We start from the raw sequence: 11,669 nt of genomic DNA, 5'->3' as shown, positions 1-11,669 counted from the left end.
AGGAATGGCTAGCTTATGGTAAAGATGCCGATCCAGAAAAGCAGTCCTTCTGTTGACCTTGTCACTGAGGTTTGAAAACACACTTCAGGTTCCATCTCTTATTTCATCAGATCATCAAAGCTTAAACCGTATTCTCCAGAAAATGTTTGCTGTTTATGCAAGGAATATAGTCATCCCTTGCATACACACACTTGAGATTCTAGGCTCTCCCTTCCACAGGCAAAGGACAGAAGGATTTAGGGGAATGAATTGGTGGTAAATATCATCCCCTAGAAGCCTGAATACTAATGGCTTCCATCACTTGAATAGAGCATCTTTGTAAACCATCAAATGTATGGTCCAATAGAATTGGGGGGGGGGGGAATGTTCCTCTCCGGCGTGTATTAGTTTTAAAAACCAGATGTTCACTTACTAATTTAACTGCATTGCAACTATTTCTCATCAACTCATTAATTGCCAGCTGCTCAGCCAAACACAGAACAAGTCCACAGATAATCAGATGAATACTGGTAAACAGCTAACCAAGAACACACCATCGGGGCACTTCTTTAGCAGGCGAGGAAGAGCAAGGGATGTTCCCATATGAATATTAATGTTTTTCCAGGCCCCTTATTAAAACTGTTACTATGGTTAACTTTTAAAATATCTTAACAACCCCAATGCCTGTGCAGAAAACAGCAGGAGACGTTTTAAAGAACGTCCAAATAGTCTCTTTAAGGCAGAACTTCATGCCACGAACAATGTGCAATAAAACCTTCGTGGATGGTGTCACAGTTAACATGCTCTATAAGAGTTCGGGAGACCCAGGTTCAAATCCACTTTGCACCATGAAGTCTTCTGGCTGACCTTAGGTCAGTCATTTGCTCTCAGTCGAAGAAGGAAAAGAGTTGGATTTATACCCCTCCCTTCACTCGGAGTCTCAGAGAGGCTTACAAGCTCCTTTCCCTTCCTCTCCCCACAACAGACACCCTGTGCGGCAGGTGGGGCTGAGGGAGCTCTGAGAGAACTGCTCTTGAGAGAACGGCTCTGAGAGAACTTGTGACTGACCCAAAGTCACCCAGCTGGCTGCATGTGGTGGAGTGTGGAATCAAACCCAGTTTTCCAGACTAGAGTCCGCTGCTCTTAACCACGACACCAAACTGTTGTGAGGATAAAATGTGGAAAGCAGTACCACATACACCACTCTGAGCTCCTTAGAAGAAAGGTGAAACAAAAATACACTAGATATCCAGATGGTGGGTACATGAACTTTGGGAGATGATGATTTGTACCAGAGCAATGATGTTAGGGAGAAATGAGGGTATACACTGTGTTTGTCTTGAGGCTTGATTTATACACTTTCTTTGGTTTAACTATCAGGGAGGGAGCAACCCTGCACTTTAGCTGCACTAGTCCAAGCAGGGGCTCACAGGATGGAGTGCTCCTCCATAAAAAACAATTCCCTGCACAAAGAAAACTGGATAGCAGGGAGAAAGACTCTAGCTTAGCCTTCTCCCTCTGACCCGCTCCCTGAGATATATATATATATTTTAATTATGGAAGAATTTAGTTATGTGACACCCCCCCCCCCCCAGGAGGAGAGGAGAGGCTTTGACTCAGTGGAGGAAAACATGCTTTATGCACAAAGGTTTCAGGTTCAATCCCTGGCATCTTCAAAGATCTGAGTGAACGGGTAATGGGAAAGACCATTCTCTTCCTGAGGCAGCGTAGACTAGATGGACCAATGGCCCCCGACTCAGTACAAGGCAGCCATTTTGTATCTATTCAAGTGGTTCTGCTCAGACAGAAGCTAAGCATCTCAGTAAGAACCAGGGCAGCAGATGCATAATCTCTCATGCATGCACATCAGCACAAAGGCTGGAGCACCATGCAGGATGCATGCAGTGGCTGAGATTTAGTTTGGACTGACGACAAGACGATTGTGTGGCCTTAAGTTAGCTTTAACCCAAGGAACAGCTGCCTCCTGGTTTTTAGACCATGAGCAGTTGCATAGAAAATTTTGGTTCCCCCCCCCCCGTGAAACGTTGGCAGGTATGGTCACCATGAAAGACAATAGCCGTGGACCTCCATTATCTTTTACTAGAAACAACTATGTGAGGTCCTACTAGTGTTCATGGCTCTTAAACTCTTGGCTCTGAGGAACAAGCATTGTTTCTACTGATTTTGGGCTCTTTTTGTAGCAGGAACTCCTTTGCATATCAGGCGACACACCCCTAATGTAGCCAATCCTCCAAGAGCGCCGAATTATTTGCTCACTACTTTAATGCCAGTAGCTCACAAAGTAGAATTTTTGCTCACAAGACTCCACAGCTTAGAGGGAACACTGCAGGCGACACACCCCTAATGTAGCCAATCCTCCAAGAGCTTACAGAGCTCTTCTTACAGGGGCTACTGTAAGCTCTTGGAGGATTGGCTACATTACGAGTGTGTTGCCTAATATGCAAAGGAGTCCCTGCTACAAAAAGAGCCCTAGTAAGAACTACACCTTTGTCTCCTTGAGGGAATTCTTCCTTTGCTTGTTGGGATTTCTGTGGAACTGGGAGGTCTCTTGTCCACCAGCATTTTGAAGGGTCAGGACCAGTTTCATATTCCAGAAGGCTGACTGTTATAAAGATAAAGAATATATAATAATTGAATAGCAACGTTCTATTTCGCAACGTTCTAAATTTGGCCCCTTTAGTGTTAGGCCGGAAGAACTGCCACTCAGAAGACACTGGCTGGGTTGACTGGCTGCTTTGTGCAGTCCCGCCCAGCGTGCCAACTCCAGGTTGGAACTCCAGGACATAGGGTTGCCAACTCCAGGTTGGAAACTTCCAGGATATTTTAGGGATGAAGCCTGCTGAGGGTGGGGTCTGAGGAGGAGGAGGAAGAGGGGGACCTCAGACAGATACAATGCCATGCTGCCCACACTCCAGACAAGCTGTTGCCAGTCTCCAGGTGACAGCTGGAGAGATCTTAAAGCTTTGGTGCTACTTCAAAGTTCCCCAGGAGCCCAAAACAGAGTAGTGTTTTGGAAAATCTTTAGGAATTGTTTGGTGCATTTACGATGGGGCTCCTGGGGAACTATTGTTGCCAATCTTGGCCCAGCAGCCATCAAACCATTCTCTTCAACCCCCTGCTGTGCAGCTGACTTTCCCCTAGGGTTGCCAATCTCCAGGTGGGACCTGGAGATCTCCCACTGTTACAATTGATCTCCAGATGACAGAGATCAGTTCCCCTGGAGAAAATGGCTGCTTTGGAGGGTAGACCCTATGACATTATACCTGCTGAGTCCTTCCGCCTCGCCCCCCCGCCCAATGCTGCCCTCTACAGAATCCACCCCCCAAACCTCCAGGTATTTCCCTCCTTAGAGCTGGCAACCCTACATTCCCCTCAGTGCCTGTTGGTAGGCAACTAAGCTTGGTCCTGTCACCTACTTTGGCCTTTGGGAGAAAACACATTGGGGCCAGTCCTGATAGGGTTGCCAACTCCAGATGGGAAATTCCTGGAGACTTGAGGGATGGAGCCTGAAGAGGGTGAGGTTTGAGGAGGGGTGGGACCTCAGACAGGTACACTGCCATAGACTCCACCCTCCAAACCAGTCAGTCTCACATAGGGAACCATTGTTGCCAATCTCCAGGTGAGGGCTGGAGAGCACTCAGAATTACAACTGCTCTGCAGAAGGGAGGGCAGAAGTCAGCTGAAGTCAAAGGGGCAGATAATGGTAGGTTGATGGTTAGCTGGGAAGGAGATGGGGTTGCCAACTACATGCTGACAAATTCCTGGGGATTTGAGGGGTGGAGCCTGGAGAGGGTGGGGTTTGCAGAGGGGTGGGACCTCAGACAGGTAGAATGCCATAGACTACACCCTCCAAACCAGCCATTTTGTCCTGGGTAACAATTGCTGCCAATCTCCAGGTGAGGGCTACAGATCACTCACAATTACAACTGCTCTTCAGGTAGCAGAGATCAGTTCCTCTGGAGAAAACAGTGGACTCTGTCATTATACCCTGCTGAGGTCACCACAGCAAATTGACACTGTTTGCCCAAAGCCAGAGCACTGCCCCAGAGCCTCTTTCTAGATCTCGTTGTATTGCTTTCACAACGAGCTTTACTGCTAGTAAAGAATAAAGGACCAGAAGGCTGACTGTTATAAAGAATAAAGGGAGAACCAGCTCCTGCAAGAGTGAACAATGATTAAAAGACAGCCCAAGTGATGAGGAGGCCAAGTCGGTGGCTGCTAACGGTAATGGTTGCTCCTCTACTTCCTCTGCTTTCTAAAATGCTAACAGAGCGTCCTGATTCTTCAGGATTCCTAACAGGCAACACCATCTTTCCTTGTAGCAGAAAGACGCTATGAATGACCATAAGAATGTAAGAAGAGTCTTGTTGGATCAGACCAGTGGTCTATCTGGCTTCCCACAGTGGCCAACCAGATGCTCCCAGAGTGTCAACAGAACACTGCAGGGAGACCATAATCCCACCCCTGTTGTTGCCCCCCAACTATCGTTCAGAGGTACACTCCCTTTTAACATGGACGCTCTAGCCATCATGATGTATTGCTGGACCTCTCCTCTATGAATTTGTCTCGTACAACTATCTAAGCCAGCGGCTGGTGCTATGTTTTGTGGCAGTGTGCTCCATAAACATTTTGCACCAGACAGATTGGCTCGCTTTTATCCCAGCATGTCTAATATATGCTGGAAATGTAAATGTAAGGTGGGTTCTTTCTACCACATTTAGTGGACATGCGACAGGTCCAAGAAATACTGGAGTGAGATTCATACTATCGTAACGCAAATAGTGGGTGTTCAGATTCCCTTAGACCCAGAAATCCTTTTGTTAAATATAATGCCTGTCAATTTGCAGAAGTTAGATAAATACTTGCCAGGATTTCATTTGCGAAAATTTGGAAGAAAGAAGAAGTACCATCCAAAAAGAAATTAAACTGTAAACTCATGGAGATAGCTGAACTGGACAACCTGTCATTGGAACTACAAAGAAGAGAAGAAACTGCTTTTCAAAATATTTGGTCTCGTTTTTACAAATGGTTCGGGAAGAACACTAGAGTTTGATATTAATGTTAGATATATGAGCAAATCTGGAAATTGTTAATTTGATTCTACTGGAGGGATTCCGCTTTGCTGTTTTGTCTCTTTGTTATCTATTTGAAAATAATAAAAATAATGGTTAAAAAAACCATAAACTAATTACGCACTGTGTGAAAAGAGACTCTTGTTTTTTGTACCGTATTTTGCAATGTGCACATTTCCAGGAAACTTAACAAATACCTTTCAGAACTGAAACAAAGAGTTCTCTAGCACTGAGAGGTTAGGGGCAGAGAGACACCATGTCCTTCTGAGTGTTTTAAAAGGGCAGTCCTAAACAGAGTTGTGTCCTTCTGTGTTGTTTAGAATTAATGGGCTTAGAACAGAGTAACTGTGCTGAGAACCGCACTGTAAATATACTGCCTAATAATTTCACTGCCTAACCATTCTCTACCATCACATGGCAAGAACTATTCCCTGTTCACTTTCTTCAAACGAATTAAGACTTCTTCCATCTCTCTCCAATCTCCTTCCTGCTCTGAAAACATTCCTCCTTTGATACAGTGCCTGAGTGATTTAAATGATGTTCCCGGGCTTAATAACAATAATGCTATTTCTAGTCCACATTACGGCTATATTTGTTATTAACTAGAAATGTTAACGGCTGAGCCAACATTAAAAGGACACAGAGAAGAACAAAGGTCTAATAAATGATTTGCTTCATAACATTCCTAGGTTGTGTCTGAAAGTGCACAGATCTGCAAAATGCACGTATATTTTGTAAGTCCAGAACAGCATACTTTCCCACCATCCCTATTTATCAGGGACAATCTTTTATTTTTGGTCTCTATAACTAGTAAACCACTATCTCTATTATACTGTATGGGGTACACCTCACTAAAAATTGCCATGTGAATTGCTAGAACGGTCATTCCTTAATGCTCAGCTGAAGTTCTATCTCAGAGTGGGCAGCAGATGCATAATCTCTCATGCATGCACATCAGCACAAAGGCTGGAGCACCATGCAGGATGCATGCAGTGGCTGAGATTTAGTTTGGACTGACGACAAGACGATTGTGTGGCCTTAAGTTAGCTTTAACCCAAGGAACAGCTGCCTCCTGGTTTTTAGACCATGAGCAGTTGCATGGAAAATTATGACAGCATGCAGGAGGTCGAACAGAGATTCAGCAATAACTAATGGGAACAGAGGAAGGTTGCTAAGAAAATCAGGGTCCTTGGTTTCCTCCCCCTGTGAAACGTTGGCAGGTATGGTCACCGTGAAAGACAATAGGCATGGACCTCCATCATCTTTTACTAGAAACAACTATGTGAGGTCCAACTAGTGTTCATGGCTTCCCCTGTCTGAAAGTTGGCTCTCTGCAAGTATTTCCCAGTTTGGTGTAGTGGTTAAGTGTGCGGACTCTAATCTGGGAGAACCGGGTTTGATTCCCCACTCCTCCACTTGCACCTGCTGATCTGACCTTGGGTCAGTCACAAGCTCTGGCACAGCTTTCCTTGAAAAAGAGCAGTTTGTGTCAGAGCTCTCTCAGCCCCACCCACCTCACAGGGTGTCTGTTGTGGGGAGGGGAAGGGAAAGGAGTTTGTAAGCCGCTCTGAGACTCCAAGTGAAGGGCGGGGTATAAATCCAATCTCTTCTTCTCTTCTTCTTCTTCTTAAACTCTTGGCTCTGAGGAACAAGCATTGTTTCTCCTGATTTCTCAATCATGCCAATCAACAAGGCCCCAGATGGGGTGGGACTGGGAGTTAGGAGGGCCGCAGCCTTAAAGGGGACCTAAAATTTAGACACCTGTTTACTGGCATTTGGCAAATTTTGCAACTTTTTATGTTTAGTATGTGTTGTCATTTTTTAATTTTTATTATCGATGGGGCCTCAAAAGCTGGAAGTGCTCTGGACTTCTCTGGACCTCTGAGAAGGCCTGATGTGGGCAGAAAACTGATTTCATTCTAAACCGAGGGATAACCCTGCTAGTTACATAAGCTAGATGATCACATATAACTAGAGATGGGCATGAACCTAAAAAAGGCAATTCGGTTCAGGGTGGTCCCCAAACTGAACCAAATGGGCCGTACACAAGCTGAAGTGGTCTGGCAAATTTGGTTCCCCCTTTCTCCAGGCTGAGGAGAAAGGGGGTGGGGATCACCCAGGAAGGGGCTTCATTTAACTCTTTGGCTTTGCTCCCCCACGAAGCAGCGGGGAACAAAACTGAAGGGTTAAAAACTTAAAAGCTGAGCAGAGGACCCCGTGCCGCTCAGCTGTTAGGTTTAAACGTCTGGCTTCGAACAGCCAAACCAAAAAAACCCAAAAGTCCAGTCAATGTTCAGGGAACGCTCCTTCCCCGAACATCACATCCCGAGCTCCGAACCAGCCCAAGTTCGGCCCAAATTTTACCTCATGAGCCAGTTTGTGCCCATCCCTACATATAACTCTCCTCTATGTACAACTTCTCGGATATCCTTAGCCATACCACTGCTCCAAGGACTTCATTCCACATATAAAACTTTTTACCTGCATCTCTGAAAAACATGCGAAGATAACATCAAGGCAAAGTTTCATTTAAAAACATCCCAGAAACAACATTTAAAACCAGCAGCAATTGAAACTTGACAACAGTTAAAAAACAACAACAACGCAGGGTCAGGCTGCTGGCAGTAGCTTTTAAACATCTTAACCTGGCAGCAAAACGTGACAAGATCAACATGGACTTGGGATAGTGAGGGTAATTATCATAGCATTGGAAGCTCTGAAACTTTACAGTTCTAATGTCATCAAAAGAGAGGAATGAGAGCAAAGTTTCACACACACACACACACACACCCGATCTGATGCAGCCTGGGAGAAGAGGTCTGACTCGAAACCACTCAGTCAAGTTCCATAACTTTCCATCATGTTACATCCCCTCCGACTGACCAATATATGCTCTGCTCTGTTGGCCTACAAATCTCTGACCCATGCAACCTCTTTACTCACGGACTGTCTTTTCACGCCTGCCAACCCGTTCATCTCTGTGGTATGTCCACCATGAAAACTAGGCTTCTGGCCTAGCCCGCAGACCCAATTCTCATACACTCCAACTGTCCTCGGCCTTAGTAAATCATGGCCGTGTAACCAACTGTCAGAGACTTCACAAAACAATATTTCTTATTCCCCCTTCTCTCACTGTAGGCATCTGAAATTTCATTCTGAGGGAGGTATCAGTGGGCACTCAGGAACAGTACAGGGAGCAAAGTCAGGGTCCGCGGCAGCAAGGAGAAACTGCTGTAAGTTGCCACCCCCTCTGCCAACTTAAGTCTTCAGAACTGTATGCCTGGATACATGCTACTGTCCCTCTTTTTGTCTGGAATGCCTTGCTAAAATTTTGTTAGTGGGAATTGCCCCCCAATTCCTTTTCACGGACCCTAGAACTTAAAATCACTGAGCGGGGAATGGGTGCATCTCATCTATAGCGCACACCCGTGTAAACAGAAGCACATGAATACGAAGGTGCTTTGCCCACACATCCTGCCATTTCACAGTGTGCAATTGGCAAAGTCTGTTCTGAACTGCTGATAGCACATCAAACCGCAATCATGTTTTTTTTTAAGTATGCCTTAACCAAAAAACCCCATAACCCTCTTGGGGTTTTTAAACTGTGGGATATGGGGCTAATGCAGAGCAAACGAACACACAGCAGGCAAAGTGATGATTTCACCCATGTGAAAAAATTGTGTGTTGCATGGAGACCTTGGTAACCCTTGGTGTCAGAACTGGGGTGCGAACAAGTGTGTCCCGATTTTAATCTGTGCAACACTGGTGAGCTGAGATAGAATTGGGTGTGTGTCAGTGTTCCCTCTAAGCTGAGTGAGTGTGAGCTAGCTCACAGTTTTTTAGCCTCCGTCTCACACATTTTTGCCTTAGCTCAGGAAGGGTGGCTCCAGAGCAAACTGATTTATGCAGCAGCCAAATGGCTCGCTCACAACTTTAACGCCAGCAGCTCACAAAGTAGGATTTTTGCTCACAAGACTCCACAGCTTAGAGGGAGCATTGGTGTGTGTGTGTGTTTAAATCTCAGAAATAAATGGGGGGAGGATAGGGAGACTAACCTTTGAAATAAACAATAGAGTCACCTGACGCTCCCTTTGGTCACTCGCACTTTTCTAGAAACAGAGAGCATTGACATTTGGTTTAAAACTCTGATCCCGGGAATGACTCGCAGAGAGCCAACTTTCAGACAGGGGAAGTTTTCTCAGCGGAGCTGTAAATCCCTGAAGGCAGGGATTTATAATAGAGTTTTTGACAGAGTCTTAACTATAGAAGTGCTAGTAGAAGCTGCTAATCACATTAGGTGAGATTATAGATGGCAGAGAAGTCTTTCGATACCTGGCCACCGTAGCTCTGACTAATTTATAGTGCTCTTGTCAAGAAGAAATCAAATTTCATAGTTATGACATTTCTTTCCAGAGTACTAAATGTTAACTTTGCTGAGCAGGCATATTTTGGAGTGGGTTGGGGGCGGGGAGGGAGAGAGACAGCTTTGTTCTAAATGGCAAATGTAATATATAGGGGGAGGGGGAGGGGGCATGATAACTTCATTCAAAGACTTCCATTAAGCAGACCTTTCCCATGCCAGTGAGAAGCAGGTGAAGAGATATAACAGCTTACAATCTGTTGGGGGTTGGAGATGAGACAGTCACTTTGGGATGGATCCTATGAAAGGCAAGGGGGAAGGTGCCTGATGCTCCAGAAGCCCCCCCCCCCCAATTCTCCCTTTTCCCACAGACTCCCCCAGAAGTTGGGGGGTCAGAGGTGCCTCATGGATGAAGGAGGAGGAGGAGGAGATTGGCTTTATACCCCACCCTTCACTACCTGAAGGAGTCTCAGAACAGCTTACAATCTCCTTTTCCCTCCCCCTCCCCACAACAGATACCCTGTGAGGTAGGTGGGACAGAGAGAGAGCTCTTTTGAGGACTGCTGGTGAGAGAACAGCTCAGAAAGAACTTGTAACTGACCCAAGGTCACACCAGCAGCTGTTATGTGGAGGAGTGGGGAATCAAACCTGGTTCTCCCAGATTGGAGTCCGCGCTCCTAACCACTACACCAAACTGGCTCTGAGGCAGGGTAGACTCTACTGCAGAGGGGGAATGGTCCACTTGTGTCAACAGAGAGGTTGCTCTGCCATGCTTGTTCTGCCGACAGAAGGACGAATTGGGACGAATTCTGTTTCCCCTTCTGTCTACAGATCCCTGTGCCAGTGGAATTCTGCTTAAGGGGCTCTTCCTCACCCCAAGCGCTGGGTCAAAAGGGGGGGGGTTGCTAGGGTAAAATGAAAATGGGAACAGATCTGTCTCTTCAAAATACCATTTTATAGTCTTCCTTTGCCAGGACCATCAGTGAGCTAAAAGCTTGAGCTGAAGACCTGAGTTCAAATCTAGAATCTAGCGTGGCACGCCACTCTCTCCTTGTTTTCAACACAAAGGTAAAAAAATCTGATCGGCCTGATGGTCTTCGCCTCACTGGCTGATTTGGACTGTTGAGGGGAGCTATGGACCGGATACATGTAAACCAACTGCCCTGGAAAGAAGAATGCCAGAAAATGTCAGACTCCATTGACAAACAACTACTCTGTGGAAGAAAAGGGTGAGAGAACAAGGACCCTTCCACTGAGCGGCCATGACAACCGGAGGGATGGTGGGAACTCTGTAACATTACTGCCCCGCCCTGGAGCCTCCCAGTGCCGCTGCAATTGGGAAACAGCTGTCAACTCTCCTCAGAGCCTATAGCAACAACACTGGGCTGGTAGGTGCCAATCTAGTGCTGCGCTTCTGGGAAAGAGGGATGTTTCTGCCTCTATGGCCTCAGACAAAGACGGCAGCAAGTAACAGCTGGGGGAACAAGAAAAGCAGGTGAACTTGGAAGTTTGTTACATCAGCTTGTGTAAGCTACTTTGGGGGGGGGGGGGATCCCAGGCAGGCAGGGTCTAGATGTCCAAATAAAGAAATGCCAGTAGAGAATTCCCTGTAAAGAATCTTGACCCAACCCTAGAGTCAACATGGTGCCCTAGCATGCTTGGGATAAATAAATAACCGATTCTGTTTTCTGACAAAGCATGCTCTAGCTCAGGAAAGTTTAAGCCACAGTAACTGTGGCCCCGGTCACACAGGCTGGATATCGCGGGGGGGAGGCGTGGCTAATTGCCCCGGCGCAGTTTGATGCGTGATTACGCGATCAGACGTGCCGGCGGCACACCACGGGTCCTTCCCTCAGCGCCGGCGGGTAAATGAGGGACCTGAGGGGAATGCCGCGCGCCGGGCGCGATCACACCAGGGGCGTCTGGAGACAGCCTGTGGCAAACGTTTACTAGTACCTTGGAGGTACTAGTTTTTTAAGGCGCATTGTCGGCGGTAAGCCACGGGTGCGCTCCACTTCCCAGATGTTGGGGTGTGATCGCGCCCGGATAATCCACCCACCATTCGTGCCTCTCCCGCGGCAACTTTTCCGTTTGACCGGGGCCTGTGTTAGTCTTTAAGGTACCACAGGACACTTGGGACGGACTCTAAGTCTTGCCTCCTTCTTGATTTGTGGTGGTGGTCTTCTGTGGTGCAATACTTTCTTCGGGCACTAGATGCTTTTTGGCCGAATTAAAAG

At 46.6% G+C, this 11,669-nt stretch overlaps 1 protein-coding gene across 1 annotated transcript in view; it reads right to left on the bottom strand.

The window, feature by feature from the left end:
• Positions 1 to 11,669, bottom strand: part of DACH2 (dachshund family transcription factor 2) — a gene marked incomplete at both ends in the record, with an annotated part of 408,589 nt that overhangs the window by 16,972 nt on the left and 379,948 nt on the right. The gene's annotated exons all lie outside the window — the stretch shown is intronic.

This window comes from Gekko japonicus, unplaced genomic scaffold, assembly GCF_001447785.1.
Source record: "Gekko japonicus isolate JY-2015 unplaced genomic scaffold, Gekko_japonicus_V1.1 scaffold585, whole genome shotgun sequence".
Classification (NCBI taxonomy): Eukaryota; Metazoa; Chordata; class Lepidosauria; order Squamata; family Gekkonidae; genus Gekko; species Gekko japonicus.
The sequence above is the reverse complement of the archived record's forward strand: the minus strand, read 5'-3'. Positions and strand labels throughout refer to the sequence as shown.